This window comes from Lytechinus variegatus, chromosome 10 (genome assembly GCF_018143015.1).
Source record: "Lytechinus variegatus isolate NC3 chromosome 10, Lvar_3.0, whole genome shotgun sequence".
NCBI classification, from domain to species: domain Eukaryota; kingdom Metazoa; phylum Echinodermata; class Echinoidea; order Temnopleuroida; family Toxopneustidae; genus Lytechinus; species Lytechinus variegatus.
The window spans coordinates 2,834,699-2,861,670 of NC_054749.1; the positions used below are offsets into that span (position 1 = coordinate 2,834,699).

At 36.2% G+C, this 26,972-nt stretch overlaps 1 long non-coding RNA gene across 1 annotated transcript; it reads left to right on the forward strand.

Moving 5' to 3' along the window:
- Positions 1–6: 6 nt before the first annotated feature.
- LOC121423088 lies at positions 7–16,072 on the forward strand. The gene is made up of 4 exons (XR_005971232.1): positions 7–88; positions 12,147–12,279; positions 13,239–13,776; positions 14,987–16,072. It is a non-coding gene; the product is annotated as an uncharacterized LOC121423088 (long non-coding RNA).
- The last annotated feature ends 10,900 nt before the right edge of the window (positions 16,073–26,972 follow it).

Sequence of the window (26,972 nt, forward strand, 5' to 3'; positions counted from 1 at the left end):
ATTCAAGAATGTGACGAAAGAAAAAAAAGTCAAGCGGATGTCTTTCAAAAAGCTGTTTTGTTCTTGCATGTGCGTGCATAATTTAGAGGTGAGTGTTTTGATTTATTTAACGAAATAAATTCGCATAAGGTGAATTTGGAAACCATCTTTTACTTCGTACAGCAGTTCTTTTGAAATAATAATCGGTCGCATGATCGCACGGTTTCAACTCCACATCACCGTGGCGTATAGGATGGGGGGTCGGGTGTCCGGACAGTTTATCTTTGAAGCCTTCTTTTTTGTCTTTGGTTTACACTAAAAATATGAATTAAATACCTGTAATCATCTTCTATTTTGTTCTTTATAATATATCCTAACATTTTGTACTAAAAATTGATGAAACTGCTTGTATTGTATTTTTTTTCCAAATGACTTTCTAAAATTGATCGTCCGGACACACAACCTGTCCGAACACACAACAATTACGGGTACCGGTACCGCCCTAAGCTAATTCAAGTTCAAGTTCATTTATTTCTTTCCACAACCAAAATACAATGTATACATGTACGATATCAATAAGGTTAAAAGAAAAAACGCAACAGGAATAAAAGCTTATGGACAATGAGCTAAATAGATATCGAAAAAATGGGAAAGAGGTGGTCTGTATAGAAGCAACGCTTGTTAAGCACAGATAGGCACGGCCGTAGTCACTAGATGGCGCTGTCGCGGAAGTGCTCAAAATTTGTACGTAAGTTTCGTCCGCTTGTCAATGAGTGAAATCGCATAGCGATGCGATATCGTCAAAATTAAGCCCCTGTCAGCGCGGATGAATATGATATTTTCTCTTTGTGATTGTCCTCCCGTGCGATGAAAAATATGTCATCGTATATGCATAGGACTTTCCCGAGCTACCGAAGTCATTTTCGTGCCCCAAATTCCATGAAATCTTCCAAAAATAACCATGAAAGTGTCGGTAAGTCAAGTGTCGTGAGTTGCTCTCAATTCTTACCTTATTTAGTTGTATTTCTTGCAAAATGGGTCTCGAAGTGTTCTGGATTTTCCGTTGATTGTGAAACTTGAATTGATTTCCTTTCTGTGTCTTGCAGTTAAATTGCAGCGCGGGGAATCGCAAGGGCTGTGGAAGCCCTTCTCAGTGAGGTTTACAAACTGAGCTGCCCTTGAATTTGGTCGAATTTCGAGCCATTTTAATCGCGCGCACGGGATGATTAATTAACATAACAATTAGCAGATTAGAGATCAAGATTACGTCACGTACGTGCGTACGTGTGATACACAGAAATGAAATAGAACTTGAATCACACTGAATCACAGTCAAGAAATGCTTTGTTTTCTTTGTTTGCTAAATGATTTCCTGAATTTAAAATCATGAATAAACACCAGAGTAATGAAATGAAGGAGATAATCATGGTCATATGAGGAATAACTAAATATTTTCTGAAAACGAGTGAATATGATGGGGCAATAATGTGCATGCACTGGAAAATGAACATTCACCTCACTGTCAGTGCCGTGGTGTCAGTCACTCAGACACAGTGCTTTACTGCCTTTTACTGGCATTTTCTTTGCACTGCCGCCGCCACTGGTTTTTCTTTTGCCAACTAGATTAAAACTCATTTATATATTAATATGTTTATTGCAATTTTTTGAATAAATGGTAATACAAAGTGGAAAAAAATGAAGATGAAAATAATTTGGACTAAAATATGCCATCACCCCCCCCCCCCCCCCTCTAAAAAATACACACTATCTTGAATGACTCGTTTATTTAATTTGCATTGAAAAAAATAAATAATTGTATTTATGCACTTTTTTATTTCTCATTCTTTCTGCAAGAATATCAGATGCCATCATGAATAACCTCACCTCCAGATTGAACTCCTAAACATCTTGACAATGACTATCTACTGAGATATCTTGCCTTCTTGAGATTGGAAGTTTTAAGTTCAAGTCAGAGTGACCTAAGGCCCTACTAACAAGAAGAATCCAGATTTACATAAAAACAAATCCCACGAAAGATACAAACTGATTTTACTCTTAATGTGTAGTGTGTATGTGAGACTCTGTGTTTGTGTTTATTTTGAGGAGGACCTCCTGTCTCTGTTTTTAGTATTTTATTGACTGAATGAATGATCAATACCTAAAGTGAGAACTGATTTTTTAGGAGAGTACATTAGTGTATGGTTTTGAGTGAATTTGATTTGAGTAACTGTTTTTCTTTATTATTTTTCTCATAATTATTATTTTGCCTTTTATTTTCTATTTTCAGTTATATATTGTCAGTTACATTAAGTTGAACTTCCAAATTTGATCAAAGTGTTCAATTCTTGGGATAGAATTTTATCAGGTAATAAAACTGAGTTTGATAAATCTAAAAAAAGGACACTGAAAAAAATATGAACACTTGGAGATGCTCACTAAGAAGAGGAAAAAACATGAAAGGAAATGGAACTTACGTGGATGTTATATCCCTGGTTATAGCATGCCTTTCGCAGATCTCCAAGCACCAGGAATTATAGGCGGCGGAAGTGGGGGGGGGGAGTATCCCCCTAAATTTGAGGTGGGGAGGGGACGATTCCATCCCCCTCAATTTTTTGTTGATAACCTTATTTTTTAATTTTTTTGGCTTGTCAATTTTCAATTTTGTTTCCTGTGTCCCCCCCCCAAGATATTATTTGGTCACTATCTTTTTTTTCGGGGGGGGGGTCAAAAGATTTTGGCGGTTCCCCCCTAAAATTTTTGGCTTCCCCCACCAATGCCAGGAATGTTGATGTTCAACTGAGAGTTGCTGAAGTGGAATCTCCGTTTGTCTGTGAACTTGTTGTAGAGAATGATTATTCCAGGACAAGTTAGATGATATTACCCAGCCCATAGCATACATCCCAACAATGGAATGGAGGCAATATACCCCTGTAATACATGAAGTATCATATTATCTTTAGGTTGGTTTGGAAAGTAAGTCCTCTAGTCAATATTAATGTCTGCCCAACAAAATGGTACTATCTGGCAATTTGGTGGTTCAATCACAAGCAGAAAAAGTTTAGTAAATTGACACTAGTAAGACAATTAAACAAATATAATACAGCCAAACTGTCTGACCCCTTACTTGACTACTGACTTAACTAATTATTGAAAAATGACAAGGGATGCTTAGGCCCTTTGTAACCATTTCATTGGGCAGACTGAAGCAGATGACTAGAATTCATACTTTCATGAAGATGAAGGAACATCAAAATGATTATTACAATTTAGCAAATATGAATTTATAACACTGTCATGGTTATAAAAAAAAATTATGAATTTCTATCAAGTAAAATGACAATACAATGTAAGACATAACTGCAATAAAGTAATTTCATTTCAAAAAGATATCTTCCATAATTTAATAACCAAATTTCTCAAGATAATATTTCTTCTGCACAAAGTGTATGAAATGCTCAGTGTAAATCATGCTGTTTATAAATCTCTAGGAATTTTTTTTTTTCCAAAATGAAAATACATGTAAACTTAATCAAAACCAGGGGTGGTGGATCCAGGATTTATCCGGGGGGGGGGGGGGGGGGGGGGCACATTTTCAGGATGAAAATTTGTCAAGCAAAAAAGGGCCTTACGGGGGGGGGGATTCTTTGATGAAAATTGCATATTTTCATTACATCTTGACTGTAGCTCTCAAAGGGGGGGGGGGTTGAGCTAGATGTGCCCTCCCCCAGATCCACCAGTGATAAAAATCAACATTTATGAAAGATTGCATACCTTATATTCTGAATTGGTAAATTCAATGCATATGTCTACAAAATGAAACTGACATGTTTGGATAAATTGCTTATTTTTGTTTCAAGAAAGAATTCATCAATAACAGCTTAGAGTTATTGAGAAAACATCAAGAAAGAATAATATTCTGATATGCAATAACTATATCTATTTTATATATGCTTTTTTTTCCAAAAATTTAATCCTTGACATGGGGGGGCTGGTTTAGTAGTCAAATTCACCCCCCCCCCCCCGTTAAGTAAAATGCTTTATCAAAATAAGATTATGCTATCATTTATAAATTACTGCATTTTGGAGCCCATTAAAATTCAAAATGAATCATAGAGGGCAGTGCCACACCTTATTCACTGAAATTAAGGAGGGGCATGCACAGCTGAAAAACTATCAGCAGGGGCAATAATTTTCACTGCAATGTTAGATATCCTAAAAAAAATCCTGAAAACACATAATTAAAATGAAATTAAACTCCCAGGAAGTGCCCCTGTATACTATTACAGCCCTTGACCTGTATATTCTCAAGGGGTTCAATAATTCCTTCTCTTCCCTTGTAGAGTCGGTTCGGGTGCGAATGTGTCTGAAAAAAAATAAGTAAAAAAAGGATCATTAGTAAAAATTGTAGATAGAACAGAACATATAATTTTTAAAAAATTTAGCAAGCAAAAACAAAGATTGATCTGGCATTGGAAAATAAAAGGAAATTAATTAACACCCCCCCCCGCTTCAACATTTTTTGGTTGTTTGCTTCTGCTTGCAACTTTATAAATTTACCCGATACACCTTTCAAAACTTTTGGCTCCATTATCATGATTATGCCACTGTTCAAGCATTATTTATTTGGAAACCAATGCTAAAACTATAAGGTGAAATGAAATTATATAAAGAAAAAAATATATATTTCACAAAGTATAAAATCATAATGATGTAGGTCATGTTGAAATTAGACCCTGGACTGGACTCAAAATTAGATCAAGTGTAGTGTAGACCAAATGTAAATAAGACAAAGTGTAGACCAAATGGCAATTAGAATTTTTTTAAACCAAATGGGTCAAGCCCATTTGGTATATGTATAAAGACTAAAATATATGTATATAAGTTAAAAAATATAATTAAGTAGCCTAGGTTGTGCTGAAATTAGACCAACTGGACATTTCACAAAATGAGAATTAGACCAAGTGTAGACCAAATGGGTTTAGCCCATTCGGCATTAGACTAAATGAGAAGTGGGCAAATTGCATGTGAACCAAATGAATATACATATTTACAATGTGGAACTGCATGATATAAAGCCAATTTTATGTACCAGTATTTGACAAAGTAAAAAAATATATAATTATGTAGGTTATGCTGAAATTAGACCAACTGGACATTTCACTAAATGAGAATTAGACCAAGTGTAGACCAAATGGCAATTTAGTTGACCAAATGGGTTTAGCTTAGACCAAATGACAAGTGGGCAAACTGCATGTAGACCAAATGAAAATACACCAGAAAACACATTTCACAAGCTGGGACTGATATAGAGAGCCGTAGCAGACGACGGAGATGGGTACATGATCTGCGTCCGCAAAAAACGCGCACGCATCTATGTACTAACATGAAAAACAGCATATGGGACGATCTGACTAAAAATCGCACATGCGGGGCTATTTGAGAGTCACAGCAGAGGACGGCTAGCAGACGCCGACAGGCGCGCGCATTTAGCGAGCACATCGTGATCGTTTAAACTATCGATAGTAAGGACTGTGCATTAACAGGGACCCGCGATGTCTATGACTTTTTCGACCCATGTTGGTGCTATGAAATTGCTTTTTTTTGCAGTTTAAATGAATTTTACGTAAGTTTTAAGTGGTTTCACATGACAAATTAGATATTAAGAAATTTTTTGATATCATTCTTGGGGACAACAAACACATTTTGAAATTCTTGTTGTCCTGCCTAGCACAGATCACCTTTGATACAACAACAAAATATGTATGATACAATATAATTAAACGTCTGCATTGAGAAAAAAAAGCAGCAGATAAGAAGTAAGAAAAAAAAACATATATACATATATATACAGTAATAACATAAGAAAAACAACTAACTAGAGTAGGGTAAAGGAAGGTAAGTACACACGACAAAACAGGGGCGGGGGGGGGGGGTACTAATCCAGTTGTCTGTAGTAAGTATAAATGAATAAATAACAGATCTAGCATTAATACTTAAATATCGCTATGAGGATTTTTCTAGTTAGACACTCAGAATCAAGAGTTGAAGAGGAGTTTAGGCCTACAGAGGTTATATATATAAGTCTAAAATTATACATTATTTACATTACATATATAAATCCAAGAAAAGAAAAAAAAAGTCTATAAATAATCTATATACTTGTAGTAGGGTATAAAAACAGAAGAAAAGGAAAATAATATCAATAATGCAGTACGATATGTAGCACGAAATGTCACGTTTCAATGTAGGTGTACAATATACAAAATTTTACTTTATGTTTAAAAACAGATAAGCTGACACACTGCCTGATAGAATTGTCTAGAGAGTTCCAATATTTTGGTCCAGCATATGCAAGTGAATTAATTCTGAGCTGAGTTCTTACTGATGATACATGGTATAAAGCAGCTTGCCTCGTAGAGTATTTGTGTATTTGGTTATTCTTAACAAAAATAGATGCTATAGCCATGGGTACACCACCTTTCTCCAACTGATACATGAGGCATCCGAGATATAGACGATATATATCTTGGACCTTCAGCATTTTGTTTTCGTAAAAAAGCTTATCAGTGTGAGCGCGCATATCAGCCGCCGAGATAATTCTCACTGCTCTCTTCTGAATAAGCAGGATTTTTTCTAAGTAAGATTTGGCTGTGGTTCCCCAGGCAAGCACACCGTAATTTAGGTAGGGCAAAATTAAGGAAGAGTACAATGTGCGAAGTACACTCCTAGGGAATATAAACTTCAGCTTGTTAATTACACCAACATTTCTGGAGAGTACTTTACATAAATGGGATGCATGCGCCTTCCAAGACAACTTATCATCAATGTAAAGACCTAGAAATTTAATAGATGATACCTTTTCAATATTTACCTGATCAAAGACTACATTAGCGGGCATAACTGTTTTACTGTTATTGAATAACATATATTTCGTTTTCAATAAATTAAGGGACAGTTTATTTGCGTGAATCCATTTCGTCAGCACACCAAGCTCTCTATAATTCGGTCTCTGTTTAGGGAAGCCACCCCAAAAATTGAAATGGTGTAAATCTAGTTTTGAATAGTTTATCTGGAATAAGCTTTGAAGCTGAAGCACAAGTAAAATGACACCAAGATCATCAAAGATCAAAATTGGACCAGGGTTGCTGAGAATGAGATACGGCCAATTCAAATTTTGAAAAAAGGCAGATTCCCTGCCAAAAAGTGGCCAAAATGGCAAAATTACTCATGTTACTTAAGTAGGCCTAACTACGGTACCGGTACAAAAGCCTTAGGTTCAGTTCTGGACGCGGGATCTTCTGTTCCTCTATGACTATGAGTATGACTATGTCCACCTCCTATGGTGGTAAACAGTGACGTCTGAAGAATTAGGGCGGTCCGGGGGAGGAACGTGTTATAGATCTAGGCCTAATCAAATTTAAATTCTGCATTACGCCACCAAATATCAATCCTTTTTTCAAATTGTAATACGGTACATTACATCCTTAGACTCTAACTTACTACAAACTCAGGAAGACTATTCCATAAGTTGCAGATTCTCAATGTAAAAAAGTTCTTACTTGTATTCTTATTAGCTCTAACCTTTAAAAGCTTGTGTGCATGACCCCTTGTCTACTAGCGAGAGCAAGAGAATTAAGTTGCAGACTTGGGGGTAACATCAGGGTCATATTTGTGAATAATCTTAAAGGTCTCTATTATGTCATGGTTGTCACCCCTAGCCTAGCTCGTCAATAAACAAGAATAGGAAAATTAAGCTTCTTCAGTCTCTCAGGATATGGTTGGTTTAAAGCTCACATCTTTGTCGTTCTTGAAATGAGAATTTAAATTAAGTCGTAATCTGTCGAAATTGACAGGATTTTCAGTTTTTGTCTCACCTGCGAAGCAGAGTGAGACTATAGGCGCCGCTTTTCCGACGGCGGCGGCGGCGTCAACATCAAATCTTAACCTGGGGTTAAGTTTTTGAAATGATGTCATAACTTAGAAAGTATAAAGACCTAGTTCATGAAACCTGGCCATAAGGTTAATCAAGTATTACTGAACATCCTTTTAGAGTTTCATGTCACATGACCAAGGTCAAAGGTCATTTAGGGTCAATGAACTTAGACCATGTTGGAGGAATCAACATCGAAATCTTAACCTGAGGTTAAGTTTTTGAAATGTCATCATAACTTAAAAAATATATGGACCTAGTTCATGAAACTTGGACACAAGGTCAATCAAGTATCACTGAAAATCCTTCATGAGTTTCACGTCACATGACCAAGGTCAAAGGTCATTTAGGGTCAATGAACTTTTGCCGAATTGGGGATATCTGTTGAATTCCCATCATAACTTTGACAGTTTATGGATCTGATTCTTGAAACTTGGGCATAATAGTAATCAAGCATCACTGAACATTTTGTGCAATTTTCAGGTCTGATGATTAAGGTCAAAGGTCATTTAGGGTCAATGAACTTTGGCCGAATTGGGGGTATCTGTTGAATTACCATCATAACTTTGAAAGTTTATTGGTCTAGTTCATTAAACTTGGACATTAGAGTAATCAAGTATCACTGAACATCCTGTGCGCGTTTCAGGTCACATGACCAAGGTCAAAGGCCAATGAACTTTGGCCGAATTGGGTGTATCTGTTGAATTACCATCATAACTTTAAAAAAGTTTATGGATCTGATTCATGAAACTTGGACATAAGAGTAATCAAGTATCACTGAACATCCTGTGCGAGTTTCAGGTCACATGATCAAGGTCAAAGGTCATGTAAGGTCAATGAACTTTGGCCATGTTGGGTTTTTTTGTTGAATAACCATCATATCTCTAAGTTTATTGGTCTAGTTCGTAAAAAGTGGACATAAGAGTAACCATGTATCACTGAACATCTTGTGCGAGTTAGAGTAGTATTCAAAGTCAGCACTGCTGCTATATTGAACCGCAAGATGCAGGTGAGACGGCCAGAGGCATTCCACTTGTTTCTTTGAATACATCGGTTTTAACAATCGCTTCATTATCAATATCATGAAATGGGAATATGTGACTCATCATTGCTTATCACACAATTAGCAGAAGAAAACAATACCACATTAAACAACGTAATGTTTAAAAATAAACACTAAAATGAAATGAAACATTAAAAGTATAACAGAATAGTCAGAAGTTGGTAATGAATTGAGAAAATATACAAATCAACATATAAAGAAAAAGCACCAAAATATACTTAAAAAGTAAAAGGGGAAAATGAGCTAACTATAGGAGGAAAATTAACACAGGTAAAAAAAATTCAAGGTACAATGTACATGTATGCACGACAATATGCATCAGTCAAACAATGTATTGGCGAAACCACAAATTATCTATCCATTGGTTGTTTCATAACTTTTTCATACTATCGAATCCAGGTCAGCTTTGTGTCCGATGACTTGTTTGATAGTCTTGTTTCCAGTTGCTGGAAGGAGTGCGATTATTTTTCCATCGGATGGCCAAGCTTCGATGACCTTTTTACAGTTTTTTGTGGCTCTTAGCAGGTCAGCATTCACTTTCGTGAGGTCTTCCTCGATGGTGATTTTGTTCCTTTTAGCCTTCTTCGGTTTCTCATAACCTCCCACTGCTTCTGATATAACACAAACTTTGCTATGATAGTTCTTGGTTTGGATTCCTTTGTTTTCAATTGCCTGGTCACACATCCTCCCCTGTCCTGTTTCGGCCCTACTTGATGAGAGCGATTGATATCACTCTTGCTAACTTGGATGTTTACTTTCCTTTGGATTATGTCACAGACTATCTCATCCGTGATCTCACTTCCGTTTCGGGGATCCTTCAAAACCGAAGACAATTATTGATTATTGTTCTTGATCATTCACTGATGCATTGAGGGACTGGATTGGACCCCACCAACATTGTCTACAGGGAACCTTGTCACCACGCACTTCCCCTTTCTTTGTTCATACCATCCACACAAATCGGGATGAAAGTGGCTGTCAAACCCTTCATGTAGGGGTGGAGCGAGGGTATCCCTTAGAGAGACCATCTGAAAAGAGAAAAGGAAATGGGTTACCCACAGCTACAAAATGGACAAAAATACTTGTCAATGGACATTCCTTCCCAATGGGTAACACCAACACATGCACCATGGAACCACTCATCGCATCCATCACACTGAATCATGAAGGATCCATCATCGAGGGTTCTACAGTAGCAATACCTTTCCTTCCTTCAGTCAGGGCTTGAGGGCTTGGCCTTGTCAAGGCCCTGTTTGAGTTGATCGTGGTTTACAGTCAGGGCCTTGTTCCGATAGGTCACCTGTACACATAAGGGGGATATCGCTTCACGATTATAGCCTGACCCTTCCTGGGAGTTTGCTGTGTAATCCGGAGGGTGGCTCTAGCAGCATTGTGCGCCTCTCGGATGCTTTGAGATAACTGAGAATGTACATCCAGAGGTCGGTCAGAGACAGATGAGGGAAGTGGCCAATTTTGAAATTCAACATTTGGGCTATCTTATTCAACCAAAAATAACCTCTTACAGAGATGAAATGTTGACTTCTAGGGAGACCTTTTCTTGGACCTGCCCTTTACTGATATTTGCCACTGTGCACTGGATGCCAGTGGCAGCTCCACTTCCTCCAAGAGGAGGCACGATAGCTCAGTCGGTAGAGCGGGGGATTCGTATTCCTGTGACCCGGGTTCGATTCCCACTTGGTGCGCTAGTGCCCTTTGGTAAGGCATTAATCCTCAGTACCAGGTCGTTCGGAGAGGACCTTAAGCCGTCGGTCCTCTGGTTGCTTGCTTACAAGCATTCATGCTTTCTTAGCAATCAGGTAAAAAATCACCACCAATCAATCACCAATCACTTACATGCTCAGTCATATTCCATTCGTTCTCGAAGTCACGACTAAACGTTAGGCCTCCCTCACATGATTAATGGTATCATTATCTCCTAACCACTTATGGTCGTTCCACAGTTAAAGTGAAATCCATGTCATTATCACCAAACTTTGTACATACGTTATAGGTACTTTAGCACATGAATATTCCAATTATGCAAAAATCACCATGTGCCAGATTCTAACGAATTGCACATTCAAAAGATTTTGAATTTCTAGACCTCGCAAGATCACTACAATTAGTTCAAACCTCTATTACTCAGTCAAAATCCATGGAAATCTCCTCAAATTTCACAATATAGTTTATAATTGTATCCTTAAGATGGAAAATCTATTCATATTGCTATTTGTTTGCTCTTGCATTGTCCGTTCTTAAAGGACAAGTCCACCCCAACAAAAACTTGATTTGAAAAAAAAGAGAAAAATTCAACAAGCATAACACTAAAAATTTCATCAAAATCGGATGTAAAATAAGAAAGTTATGACAGTTTAAAGTTTCGCTTATTTTTAACAAAACAGTTATATGAACGAGCCAGTTACATCCAAATGAGAGAGTCGATGATGTCACTCACTATTTCTTTTGTTTTTTATTGTTTGAAATATGAAATATTTTGATTTTCTCGTCATTGTCATGTGAAATGAAGTTTCATTCCTCCCTGAACACATGGAATCCCATTATTCTAACATTTTGTGCTTCAGGCAAGGAGGTCCCAATCATCAAATTCGTAAAAATTGAAAAATTGTATAATTCAAACAATAAAAAACAAAAGAAATAGTGAGTGAGTGAAATCATCGACTCTCTCATTTGGATGTAACTGGCTCGTTCATAAAACTATTTTGTTAAAAATAAGCGAAACTTTAAAATGTCATAACTTTCTTATTTTACATCCGATTTTGATGAAATCCTCAGCATTGTGCTTGTCTGATTTTTCTCTATTGATTTAAATCAACATTTTTCTGAGGTGGACTTGACCTTTAAAAATAGTGTGAACTGAAAGATAACAAAAAACAAATCTAAAAAATTTGAAATTTCAATAACAAATAATAAATAAATAACTTTATTGAATGTCTGATTCTATGTATAGAAGTATTTCAGATATTAGAATGTCAGATTCTCCAAATATTACCAATCATTGAGCCAGAAAAAAATATATATTCATCACCTTACTTTCTGTCTAAAAAACATTTAATCTCAATGCCATGTTAGCATAAGAAAAAACAGACTTCTTTAGTTCCAGAATTCAAAGGTAATCATGTCCAAATTCTATCTTGTATTTTTTTGCATCTGCAGGTGAGTGGAGCTGGAATGGACAAGCTTTGCTAATCACTACACAACACACTGTACAGCTACAATCAGGGTCACAAGTTCAGCTCAGCAAACGGGTCAAAGGTTACCAGCAGGTCAAATACAAAACTCCCACAAGGTACATGTAACCACCTCACTCTACGTTCTCCATTCATAAGGTCGTCATTGATTTTATGAACTTGCTCAAACATAATTTTTTGTTAAATTTTCAAAATTTATTATTTTTTGCATATTCTGAAAATTTGTGATTCACTCTATTGATTTCCCAAATTTCAGATTGAAATTTGTATTATATAAAAAATGAGGGCATATTTAATTTGTATATGAACCGGTTCAACCCCCTCCTTTGATTCTGTGAACTGGCTCAAACCATTCTTTGTGTTCTATAGTCTCTGGAATGGTGCGCATACATGAAAGACTCAACCTAGATGCTCCGCCTTTGTGGTTGGTGCATGGTTTATGCCTCTAAAAAAACATGCGCATGGAATTAAGGATTTTACGAACTGGCTCAAACCCCGTTTTGGGTAAAAATCAGTAGCTTCTGAAATGCATTCATGCGCTTCATTTCAAATATTGAAAGAATGATTACGAATTGCAGACAAAATTTTGTTTATTAGAGAAGAATATATGCTTTCAATTGGTGTAAACAGTTGATCTGGTTTCTTTTAAAGTGCGAAGTTATAAGTATCTGAAAAACAGCCAAACTTTGAATGAGATTATCTCGAAAACACGTTTTGGAGACCAGCCGACGTTTGAGCCAGTTCGTAAAATCACTGACAAGATATGTCAACAATTTGCCATTATAACATTTTTATTTTATTTTTCATAGTATGCTGTCTCATATATTATTTTCATCCTGTTATCAAAAGTAAGATTAAAATCTTGTGTACTCTCTTTCCATGATTCACAATAGATGATTCTGTAAAGGAATTACTATTTCATTTGAATACAAAAAAAGTATATGCCATGTACATGTAGATCATACACAAATGTTGGTACTGTTTCTGTTTGTTACAGTAATTCTACTAGTTTTGAGACGTTCAGTTGATATCACATGGTATTTCCTTTATTCATCAGGCGGTATCCAAGTCAAACATCAAATGGACAGTAGATCATTCTGAAAACCCAATCGCCCAAGCCGACCTTGTCGATGTGCAGCTTTCGTCAAACTCCACAACTCATGCTGTCCAGAGACCAAGCACTCTGCAAATTGTTTTTTAGACACTGCCACCCAGCTCCCAAGCTGCTCGGCAATTGCACCAAGTTGTTCAAAGACGAGCTGTAGTCTCTACAAAGGTCACTGATGGTCAGTCTCCCTCTACAAATGCAGCAGATACAGGTAGTTCTGCAACAGCAGCAACTGCCGCAACAAGTTGTGCGTGACACACCATACTGTGCGAGCTCGTAATCAAGGCTGAGGATTCCTTGTGTTACCACAGTTTAGGCAGCGAGGAGTGTCATTGCCTCAAGTGCTATGTCGGGAGGTGTCAAGGATGTCAAGTCCTTCCACAAAGACTGTTGTAGTGCCCTTGCCATTTGGAAAGGCACCCAATATTGCTAAGATGATCAGGGATTCAAGTTTGTCAGACAACTGTAGACAGTGTGTCTCCAAGTGGTAAGATAATCTTCACATTTAGTTATCAATATTCAGTTTAAAAGTCCACCCCCAAATTAAGTAGATCTGAATAAAAGATAAAAATCTAACTATCAGCGCAGAATACTGAAAATCAATATTTGGTGTGTACAGCTTTATTTTATAAGAAATGGTTGAATACTCAGCATTTATATTGATTTGCAAATGAGATACTGTATTGGGTCCAAGATGAGTCATGGTGCATTGTGAATAATGGTATTGAGCAAAAGTTTAGTTAATAATCATGTATACTTTTCATGTGTATAACCAACCCTATGACCCCCGGGAAAGGTGTGTCATGGATGGTTCATTTACATGTACGTCAAATTAGTGATGCAAGGTACGGTCATTCTCATTTGGTGCTTCACAACGTAGCCCTTGGTGTGCGTCAGTGTCAGTCACTATACCCTTGGTGCGTCAATATCTACGGAAGCACAGTCCAAATCTGAAAATGATGCGTGATGAATTTGATGAGGGTGTCCGTAATTGCTTAGACGTACACGTGTGTCATGGTAAATTAAAATCGGATGCACGTTTGACAGGTGACACACCATTCCTGGGGGTCATGGGGTGGGTCATAAAAATGACAGGTGTAATGTATTGTTTGAGTTGTTTAGATGAATTTCCAGATTGTTTTCCTTTATAGTCCCCAATACATTTATCCATGTTACATGTATCTGATAATGGTGTCAACGAGAAAGGACACTTCAAAATCTTTGAAAGAAAGAAGCAGCTGAGAAACTCAAGGAAGCAGAAAAGGGGAAATCAATCTAAGTGCCTTTTGTCTCTCTCTGTTTCTCCCATAAAAGTAGAATACTGTATATAAATGAGAAAAGAGAAATATCATTTTGGTGATTGATATACATGAACTTATAAAACGGCAACTATAATACATTGATAGCAATAGATTGAAAGCAAGTTTATGAAAAGCCAGTAAGTAGAGACTATACACATGTACTCAGTCATTTTATTGACTTGCGTAGAAACGGAGCAAAAAGCAAATCCATATGGTAAATTTTTTTTCTAAAAAAGTGTGATATTACAAAAACAATACCTATTGTTATAGTACTCATTAATTTTTTAAAAAATAATTTACCAAAATCTTCTTTAAAAAAATAGTGATCCTTGAATAATGAAATCTTCCTTTTCTATAAAGATCATTCTTATAGGCCTTCATGTTTTTTCTTTCCAGGATCCAAGAGCTAGAGCGGATGAGCATAAGGCATGCCTCGCCTGTATTGCTTCCTTCCATCAGCAACACTGCAGTACCAATCTGGTGTACGGCCATGACCTCTTCACAGCTGGGTCTCTCTACCATGCCTCTTAACCCTAAAAAGACTGGGGGTCTCCTATAATTTCCATTTGAAAAAAAAAGCAAAAAAAAAAAGGTTGCGAAACAAAGCAATAAATGAGAAATTTTAGACACATTCAAAGTTATAAAGGAAACTTTTTGGTACTTATTCAATTCAGATTCCACAAAGAGACCCTTTCCAAAAAGAAATTAGCACATGAAGGCTTTTTTAAAAATAGATTTACAGCCACATTCTAATTCTGTGCATTCTGTAAGTTTAATAGTATGATTGAAAATAAGTGTGAATTATTTTGGAACAAATGAAATATACAATTTTGTAGATTACGTCATGAGTGACGTGTATGATGATTCTCTTTTAAAATCACTTCAAAACAGCAAAGATATTTAGGGGGCGTTTAGCCCTCGCTGCCGTCTTTCCAAAAATACCCCAGTCTTATTAGAGTTAACCTGTTGGTAAGAGAAGACCCTTCAGTAATGGATTGAGTAGCATCTACTGCTATCGCTGGCTGGTTGGAGATGCCCTGAGGAGAGTGGAGATAGCCTACAAGGAGACCAGGAATCTTGGGAACATCCTTTACACCTTTGACGACTACCTTAAGGAACTGCTTCAGATCATCCAGAGGTACATGTATGTAGAATAAGGTTATTACGAGGGATGTTAAATGGCGGTAGGATAAATCATCCCACACATTGCCATGGGACTTTAAGGGGGACGAAACCAATGCGGTCTTATCATTTTCTTTGTCAATGGGGAAATTAGTGCTTGGCAGGCGGGTGCCTGTCTTACATTTTGAGTGGTGGACGGTTTCAACGAGCACTACCACTGAAGTGGCAACACTTAATTTTTTCTCGCCTGCATAGCAGAGTGAGACTATAGGCACATCTTTTCCTAAGGTGCCAGAATTGGCCTCAACATTGAAAACCAAGGTTAAGTTTTTCGAAATGTCATCATAACTTTAAAAGTATACAGACTTTTAAAATAAAACTTGGACACTAGGGTTATCAAGTATCACTATAAAGATTCTGCCTAAGTTTCTGGTCACATGACCAAGGTCAAAGGTCATTTAGGGTCAATGAACCGAGACCAAGTTGGGGGAATTACCATTAAAATCTTAACTGAGGTTAAATTTTTGAAATGTCGTAATAATGTCAATGGGGAGATTTGTGTACAACTGAAGTGAATGGAGAAAAACAAATTTCAATAGTGCTCTTAAAAGTGATTTATTTATCTTTAGTTTCTAAAGAATTATTTGTTATAACTACTGATTAATGAAAACAATTGAAGCAAAAGTATTGTGAAAATGTAAAATGCAGAAATTAAAAAACAATAGAAATACATTAAAAATTCATGAAACCATGAAAAACACAAAAAAATTGTTGAAATGGCTTATTTCCTTTTCAGTCATATGAAATATCACAATAGACAGTTTAAAAGAAAAAAAAACTCTTGTTATTTCCATATGAAATTATTTTCATTTTCATATTATGGGGAAAATTGTGTAGGTTCTCTATAGGGACAAAATATCTGATACGTAACTGTTCCATACGTAACGCCATTAATTTGTTTAATTAGCGGCTGTAATTTGAGGGTATTGGCTTATGACATGAAACTTGCCTTAGATATACTAGACTGTTGTGACTTTTCTTACACTAAGTTACAAGTTGTCAAAATCAAATACTTTCAGAGAATTCTCTACTTGAAAAAAATGTTTGAAAAATTGTCTTTATCTGTGTCCCATACGTAACAGCCTGACTTTTCTCTCTAAAAGGTCAAGGTCATATGTCACCACTTTTTGCATGATTGTTCTCCTAGATCCGCCATCATGAGGGTATTCAATCTACTCGAAGTCATTTAACACTATTTTTCAGGTCATTAGAGCCTCTGAAATGTCCCATAAATAATGCGCGCAAATTCTTGGACTTGCCCATTATTGAATCATGTAATGCAGCTGAGACTGCCAGAGGTGTTCCACCTGTGTTTTGCTACATGTATTTACCCTTCCACACGGTTCTTTCATTCAACATGAAAAATTGTTTCATTTACATTTAATGATGACATTTGAAGACATACAAAAGATTTCACAATTTGCTCTCTTAAAAATACTAGATGATGTGCCTTTGTGCATTCCAAAAATTATCTAAGTTGTTTTCAAAATCATCACTGCTGCTATATCAAATTCAATAATGCAGGCGAGATTGCCAGAGGCATTCTGTTTGTTGATATGGACCTATCCACTCTTCATCCTGGATTGGATCTAAACAAATATTTTTGCTGGCAATATGTCTTTAATCTTACATGTACATCTGCAATGAAGGCATACAGTGTAGTTTTATAACCTTTCTTATGATTTTGTTTTTTTTATGGCAGGACACCTCCCTGACAGGATCAGTATCAACAAAAAATGCTTGAATAGGGTTTCAATTAGAGGGTGAGTTCCTTATGATTTCTTCCTCGTGTCAGGTTATTCTAAAATAGCCAGAGAAAGCCGACATTATGATTTGATTAAAAATAAACTGACAACTATTTGATTAGAAATAAAGTTTGATACATCATCTACAGAACTTACAGAAGGTCAATAAACTGCTTTCACGACTGACAATTGTTTCAACAATTGAAGGAAAATAAGATATATCCAACACGTTTCATACAGTATGCATGCATAAAATTGTCAACATCAATGTTGTTCATTCAGTTATTGATTTACAGCCCAATCACTGCAGAATCCAGATTGAAATACGTATACAAATTTTCCTGATTGCGACTTGATGTCTATAAAAGGAATAAATTGTCACCAATATAATTATAATTGCATTTTCATTACGCTGAAAAATATGCAATATTTAGAGTCATATGTCGTAAATATACACGAGGCCTTTTAATTCTTAAGAGGTAAGAAATCAGACAATACTGACAGAGAATTGCTGAGTCAATCATGCCAAGTCCATTAAGTTGCAGTATAAACACGGTCTTGGAATGGATTGTATTTTCATTTTGCAGGAAAAATATGTGATTTAAGTCGTTTCTCCCAAATATACTCCTTTTAATCCATTAGAGGTACACTGCAAAAACTCTGGTGTTGATTTAACACCAGCTTGGAATCTATATATGTCCACACCAGCGAAGTTTTAAAGAGAAATTCCAGTAGTTGCAGTAAACACTGATTTCATGAGAAAGTCTGTAAAACAAGGCTTAATTGTCAGTATATCATCGAGGATCTAGATCTGGTACTGTTACATTAACTGAACTTTGTGAAATCTTGAAATCTACGCTGAAAAATGTTCACGCCGAAAATCCCCAACACAGATAAGCGCACGTGGGACAATGTATAATTATTGCTTAGGGCGTCGGGCCCGACGCCCTACCCGATTCCTGTGCTTATTTGCTTATTTCTCAGCAATTACACAATTTCTTCCAGAATTCTTTGGCACATGCGTTTTATTTATACAAACAGACACTTTGGTGGTCATTTCATTGGATTCTGTACAAACTCATTTTGATATCGTTACCAAAACTAGCATTTACCTTTAAACAACACCAGTTTTGTTTTGGTCTAACACCAGAAAGGTGTTTATACAACACCAAATAGTATTAAAACAGCATCGGTTTGATTCCAAACTGGTGTTGTTCAATACTTCCCTGGTGTGGACATGTAAATGATACTGACAGTCAATCACGCTGAATCCATCCAACAGTTGCTACATGTAAATCCTGTCTCCGAACTGGACATATGACGTCAGTCTTCCTGATGTATGATGAATGATGATTTAGGAAGTCTGTCTGACTATACATTCATTGTAGAGCCTAATAATCCCCTCGGTCATTCCATATCATGAAAATGGATAGAAATAGAATTATCAAATGATCTTTCACAATGACAGGGATTTACTACAAAATTATGGTCTTTTGAATCAATAATAGGACCATGCTCATTTAATGCAATATGATCTCCCTTGGCATACAACACCATTTTTGTTAAAGTCAGCAAAAAGTGAGAAGTTGCTTCCCCCAAAAGTTATGGGGGGGGGGGGTGGAGTAAAAAAAAATCACCATTCTACATTGGTTATTATCTCAACTAAGCTTCATCACTCCTCCAGATTTTATGACTGTTTAGGGGATAAATCATGGCATGACCCTATAGAGATATTGGTTTATATGTGACAAAAATGCTAATTTTTTAGTAAGTTGTTAGTAAGGTGTTTTTGTTCAATACTTTCTATTTCACTCTATAGAAGCATCTGTTGTCTAAAGGAAACGTCATTATTATTATTAACCAAGTTCTTTGTTTATTCCGCCAGCTACTCATCCCTCCTGCCGCACCACCACCAGTGGGATCTCTGGCTCCAGGTTATTATGTAGAGGTGAAGAATCTTTGTTTGTTCCTCCAACTTCCCAGTTCTTGGTCCTGCTCCTCCACCACCACCAGTAGTAGCTCCAGCTTGTGGTTATTATTCAGAGGTGAAGAATCTTAGGAAGCAGAGAGATGATACGATATAAGAGGCGGAGAAACTTCTGGTGGGTCAGGATTTTTTGTCGTTGCAATCGAAAATTATGCCTTAAAGGGGAATCCAACGTAAATAAAAAGTTGTTTTTTATCGGAAGATAAAAGACAAGTACATGGTTAAAAATTTGACCAAATCAGACAAACTGAGAAAGTTACAGTTTTTTAAAAGTTGTAAAAATTTGTTTTCGCTGTACCCATGGAGACTTCAAATTTGCTGCATTGGTGATTTCATAATGATGTAAGGCAAGGAATACTCTCCAATGTACTCCAATACATACAATTTTTATATTGTTTTTCAGAAGGTTTATTTCAAAATATTTCAAACTATATTTTTCTTTCATGAGGATACACAACGGGTGTGTTGGCTCAGTTGGTAGAGCGTCTCACAACTGGGAGGTATGGGGTTCAAACCCTGGCCGCGTCAGACTAAAAGACGTTAAAAGATGGGAGTGCTGCACAGCGGCTTCGGGACCCATGATCGACTTGATAAAGCAAATATTTGGAGTATTTAATTTCATTTCTATTTCAAACAATAAAATATGGATTTTCGATTTTTGTCTCACCTGCGAAGCAGAGTGAGACTATAGGCGCCGCTTTTCCGACGGCGACGGCTGCGGTGACGGCGGCGGTGGCGGCATCAACATCAAATCTTAACCTGAGGTTAAGTTTTTGAAATGACATCATGACTTAGAAAGTATATGGACCTAGTTCATGAAACTTGGCCATAAGGTTAATCAAGTATTACTAAACGTCCTCTTAGAGTTTCATATCACATGACCATGGTCAAAGGTCATTTAGGGTCAATGAACTTTGGCCGATATGGGGGTATCTGTTGAATTACAATCAAAACTTTAACAGTTTTTGATCTGATTCATGAAACTTGGACATAATAGTAATCAAGTATCACTGAACATCCTGTGCGCATTTTAGGTCACATGACCAAGGTCAAAGGTCAATGAACTTTGGCCATAATGGGGGTATCTGTTGAATTACCATCATAACTTTACAAGTTTATTGATGTGACTTTTGAAACTTAGACATAAGAGTAATCAAGTATCACTGAATATCCTGTGTAAGTTTCAGGTCACATGATCAAGGTCAAAGGTCATGTGAGGTCAATGAATTTTGGCCACATTGAGGGTATTTGTTGAATTACCATCCTATCTCCGTAAGTGTTTTGGTCTAGTTCATAAAATGTGGAAATAAGAGTAACCAAGTATCACTGAACATCTTGTGCGAGTTATAGTAGTTTTCAAAGTCAGCACTGCTGCTATTTTGAATCGCGTGATGCAGATGAGACGGCCAGAGGCATGCCAGTTGTTCATCTTTCATCTTATTTAGGAGTACTGCCCCAGGAAAATAGGTACTTTAGAGAAAAACCACAAATCCTTTTAAGTACATTGCATTGTCCTTCCCGCTTGTTTGAAATTTACATCGTTTTAGAGACCTCAATTTTAAAACGGTCATAACTTTCTTATTTCTTGTCCGATTTCTTTCAAATTTTCACCAATCTGTTTAAATTATTTTTCTTGTTTCCCACACAACACTTTATGACCATGGTTAGATTCCCCTTTAAATTGCATGTTCAGATATGTCTTTTTCAAAAAGATATCCAAGTTAGAAAACTGAATAAGTTTCATTTTGTGTTGTTGATACATGTACAAATAATACTGATCTTTGGTAATTCGTACTAGAAAAATAAAATACACGATGGTTTCATACAAAATACTGATTTCTAAAGTTCCAGTTATATGTGTAGTCCTGGGATATTTCTGTGAAAATACTGATTTCCTCACCAAAATACCAAAATGTTCTTGTTCAATTTGGCAGATCTCATACTTTATGGAGTTGCCCAATAAACCAGAAGTGCATCTTTTCCAATACAAAGTTCTTTTTCTTCTTACGAATATGGTATGTATCAAAGTGAGATGAATGTTTTTTTTTTTTTTTAAATATTACAATGTTTTTTTCCCCCTTCCTCTTTACACAGGTCATGTCACTTGGTATGCAACATGGATACACCCCCTATCTGGTGAGAGAGACAAGGATAGACAGATCATGTGGGTGGCCCAGCGCAGCAACATGTGATAAATGGAAACAGTGCCTGATGGAAGCAGAGATTGTAGATCTTTTACCTGACCACTTGGCTTTACAGTTCATTCCTGACTAACCTATGGAATTGCAGATTATGACTGAGTTATTAGATGAATAATTGATTTTGATTTAATTGTGAATCCTGGACAAAGTTACTGTCTTTAAATACCCCAATATTTTTTTTGTATACTATTTAAGGCTACATTACAAAGGTTTGCAATCAATCGCTTTATTGCAATAACCAATTAAGATCACAGTTACATGCACCAGGAACCAATCAGAATAATTGTTTTATATTTGCAATCCATCGCAAAACGTTGGCTTCTATGGCCAGGTGCCTGGAGAAGCAAATACAATTTTCTAGAAGTCAAACTCAGATTTTCTACATAAATCTTCTGTCGTGGAAATCAAATTGAAGGAACCAACAGTTTAAAAAATTGAGGTCACTTTATCGAAAAGAAATTCAGGCATCACATATATGACTTGAATTTGGTTTTGCTACTCCGGAACTTATTTTTGCTCTGTATTTTACGATAAAATTTGTGTCGCTACAAGTAGCAGGTCCAAGCTATTATCTAATTACTGACGATTCAAATATCTAAATTATTGTCTATTGTTTCACTTTCTGTAAGGCATGGCTATTTGAAGTATTTCTTTTTTTATCATGATTACGTTTGTATTTTTATCAATGATACTTTTACAATTCTGCAAAAGTGGAACCAAAGGTTTTCCAGAGTTTTTCCCTATTGTGTTTTATCTCTGGTTTTTTACCCTGGTTCTACTTGTCGTAGAATTGTTTAGCCCTATACAGGGTATATCAAAAAAATGAAACCCAACTTCATTATTTTTCCTGGGGAAAAATAGAAAATCAGCGACACCCAAAATAACATTTCCTTAAAGTGCATCTTATTTGCATTCAAATTGTACTTTCATTATGTTTATAGGACTATGCAGCACTGAACACATTGTTTTGAAAATATACAAAATTGGATATCCAAATATCCATACTCAAAATTATTCATGTAAGAAGTAAGTTGGGTTTCGTTCTTCTTGATACACACTGTATAGTATGGGCTATTTTCAAATTGCATAGCCGGGGGGGGGGGGGGGGCAAATAAATCACACATCCCAGCCTTTCTTTCATGCAACAAAAATCAGCATGCACGTTAACTGTGACACAGTCAGTAAAATTAGTCCAACAATGAAAATTATTTGTGTTCTTTTTAAAATTATTATTCTAAGTTTTAGTACATGGAATAAAAATGTTGTGGTAAATCGTTAAATGAAGCTCAAAAACTACTCTTATCAAATATACTTTTAAAAATGTTGGGATCTTAAGAACCAGGTACTTGGGCATTGTGAATTTGGTTTAAAAAATTGCTTTATTGTAAAAAAATATTGAGGGGCTAATTTACAACACCCTTCCCCCAGGCTATGTACACTGTAGGGTTAATAGAAACATGTTCCTAAATTTTTCTTTTGTTCATGTACTGATCAATTTTTTTTCCTTCAATATTTTCATTCGCTTTTCTAATTATCTATATCCATTGCTAAATTTGAGATTAAGGGTAATCCACATGCACATAAAAATCCATGTTGAAATTCTTTTCACATTTCTGAAAGTGGAAATTAGCATATTTTTCATAGGACTTTCACCTTATATAGAATGGGACTTTGACTTTCATTGTACAAAATCTCAAAATTTATTAATTGACCCAGATGTAATCCATAGATATGTATCTTGGGTTTGATCATTGTATGGCCTGTCTGTGTTCATTTTATCGATATTAGAATTATGAAGTCTGCTCGTACAGGCCTGACAAAGATTTTATAGGGGAATTAATTAGTGTTCAAGACCATATTTTGGAGATATTCATTGGGGAATTTATATTTTTCTTGGCTTTGAAAAAAATATCCATAGTCCAAGTAATACTGCTAGCCATGTGTGTTTTTTTTAATCTATAAAAAAACACCACGCAGTATCTAGTGTTGGAAAAAATTATATAAGATAAGATCATTTTAAATCCATGAAAATTTATTTGACTAGCAAAACAATTTGTGGGGGGTGTTTTACAACTTCATTTACTTAATATGACATGAACTCATGCTTAAGTTGTAATGCGTAAATTGTAATGTAAGGTGTCTTATTGATTGATATGCAGTGGAGCGTGTTCTATGATCGGGATCAAACTTATATAGTGATCCATCATTTTCATCACGTAACGTAGAATTTAAAGGTAAATGCTAGTTTTGGTAACGATATCAAAATGAGTTTGTACAGAATCCAATGAAATGACCACCAAAATGTCTCTTTGTATAAATAAAATGCATGTGCTAAAGGATTCTGGAAGAAATTGTGTAATTGCTGAGAAATCAGCAAATAAGCACAGGATTCAAGTAGGGCGTCGGGCCCGACGCTCTAAGCAATAATTATACATTGTCCCACGTGCGCTTTTCTGTGTTGGGGATCTTCGGTGTGAACATTTTTCAGCGTAGATTTCAAGATTTCACAAGTTCAGTTAATTTAACTGTACCAGATCTAGATCCTCGATGATATACTGACAATTAAGCCTTATTTTACAGACTTTCTCATGAAATCAGTGTTTACTGCAACTACTGGAATTTCTCTTTAAGTTCAGTTTTAAAATCAATTTTGAATCTTTGTGAAACACCCCTTACATTAGTATCTTATATCACATGTAATGTCAGATAGCTTGGACCTGCCCTTTAGTGTTTTATTGTCTTTACCTTGTAACTTACTTTGTATTAATGATTTTATTTTTATTTCTTGAAAAGAATGTAAGACCAGCAGCACAGGAGATTCATTCAAGTTGGAAGACCATAGCAGTTGACCTCATCATTGATTGATGGAGTAGGCCCTTGAACTTGCAAAGATGACTTTCTGCCTGGTTTCAGCTGGTGTCTTCCTTCCAGAATCATTCAATTAGTGACATTATTACCAAGAGATCTATTTTTTGGTGTGCAGACGAGGGCACTGGACACTGTTGTGCATGGTATACAGCTTCCATAATGTAAGTGCTTTATTGACGATTTTAATGATATTTTGTGTAGCCTAGACTAGAGTATGCAAGACAATGCAATTAGTTCCCCCCCCCCCCCCCGCAATTACTCTGTGGGTAAAAAATGCTGAGAAATATTACGAAGCATTTCATGCACATCTTTTTTTTGTGCCTCAATCACACTTTTTGAATGCAGGACATGTTTAATCTTTTGGATGGAATAATTTTCATGAAAATCTATCAAAATATTGTTATAAATTATATAAAATCCCCACCCGTTGATGTTTATTGTAGTCTCTCTATTATCCATTGTACATTGATAGTCATTCCCTTTCTCATTCCATAACCTCATCTCTCTCATTACCCCTCCCTCCTCCCCTCAACTTTCACCTCCTTTCACCTCAACAATACTTGCATTATCTGTTGATCCATTGATTGTCTTCTTTCTTTATGTACCTCCCTGTACTATCTGCTCTAGCTGCTGCTCTCTGAAAGTTATCTTTGTTTCACATCTTTGCAACATGATATTTGCCATGACTGATATAAAAATGTGCAAAGAAGGCAAATTATTTTACAAGGAAATTTTTATATGTATTTACTGACTTTGGTCTTATTTTTTAAAACCATTTTCAGAACCAGTTAAAGCATTATGAATTTTGCAATTAATTTATTCCCTTTTCTGTACATGTTAATTTTTGGGACAGACTATTCGAGTCACTGTATTTCCCATTCACCATAAACCTCATGTTTGTGCAAAACTGTATATGCGTATGCATCATGTAATCGCAGAACGTGTAGAGATTTAAGTTGCCCGCGTTGGAATGATAAGATATGTGATGAAGGTTTGTTCGAGATATCGGTTTGTCTGTCACAATTTTTTTTATTTTTGTAATCTATCTTCGGATATAAACTTTTAAACCTTTTATATGAGGATTGTGTGCTTCAATGGTTTTTTTCCACAATATAAAACAAGAATACAATTGCTCCTTCAATCACAGCAATACATGTTAGTCGTGAATCTAAGTGTCTGAAGTGCAATGTCAAATTTAGATTTCTTTTTGCAAGTATTATGATTTATTTTCCAAGCTTTTGTACAAGTTGTACAAGAGCCTAGCCATTGTGGTTGTTCTCATTGGTCATGGGACTCTTGCATATTTGTCAAATTCATCAATGGAGGGTTTAGCCAATATGGCTGTGGGGCTCGGTAGCATTGATCAAGAACCACTTTGCTCTTTAAATTTGATCCAGTTTTCCCATTTGTATCTGCACAAAGAAGAGAAGAGAGCTGAAGTGCTGCTCACTTCCAGAAATTTGCTTCACTTACAATGACATCTCTGTATTTGATGTTTCAAAATCTGGTGCTCTGGTAATGTGATAATCCTCAAGTACTGTCGAATGTAGACGAATGTTGTTCTTTACAGCTTACGCGGGACATCCAGAGCCTTTCAAAACATCATGGACATTCAAATGGTAGTATCTTATGAGGCACCTGCCTGCACCTTTGGTTGTTCTAAGTGGATCTAGTTCCAGTTGATGATTTCTTGTGTTTTCAATCCAGATTCATTTGATTTTGATGAAATTAAAGGCAGTTTGAAGTCTTGGAAATTTGAATTTTCTCAATCAGATCCAGAGGCTTGACATGTGATGCCAGGCTGTTCATCACCTTCCGGTCTGTCTGGTGGGGTAGTGGTCTACCAGATTAACAACTTTCTGAACTCTCCAATTTCCTTTTTTTCCGCCATGATTATTCAATCATTGCATCATCTGGTAATTTCTCCTCAGGCTCAGGGAACATTTTAAGTCATATTCTGACTGAATGAGACTTGCATTTATTCTCTTGGCTGGATGAATGTTAGAGGGTTGGCTAAATGTTTGGGAAGGCATTTGATGGCACCTATCTGATTTGGTTGATCCAGGTTTCTTTTAAATTTACTTTAGCTCTCTTCTAGGCTTAAATTGTATTCACTGTAAAGCAGAGCTGCTTCATGGACAAACCTGAAAATAAGTTCTTCTAGTCAAGGATTCACCCATTGTGGTCATAAAGGATGGTGACAGGTCCTAAGGAGCCATAGTTGAATGAGTCTTCGATAAAGAGGCTTTTCATACCTTGAATAGCCTCAACAACACCTCTCTGAGTGTAGCAGGGAGAATTTTGTGCTCTAGCGTATTAGCGACTGAGTTTTGAACGGCCTAAGAGAAGGAGCCAGAGCGGAGTAACTCTTTGAGACCTGACCATTGTGCTCAATGAAA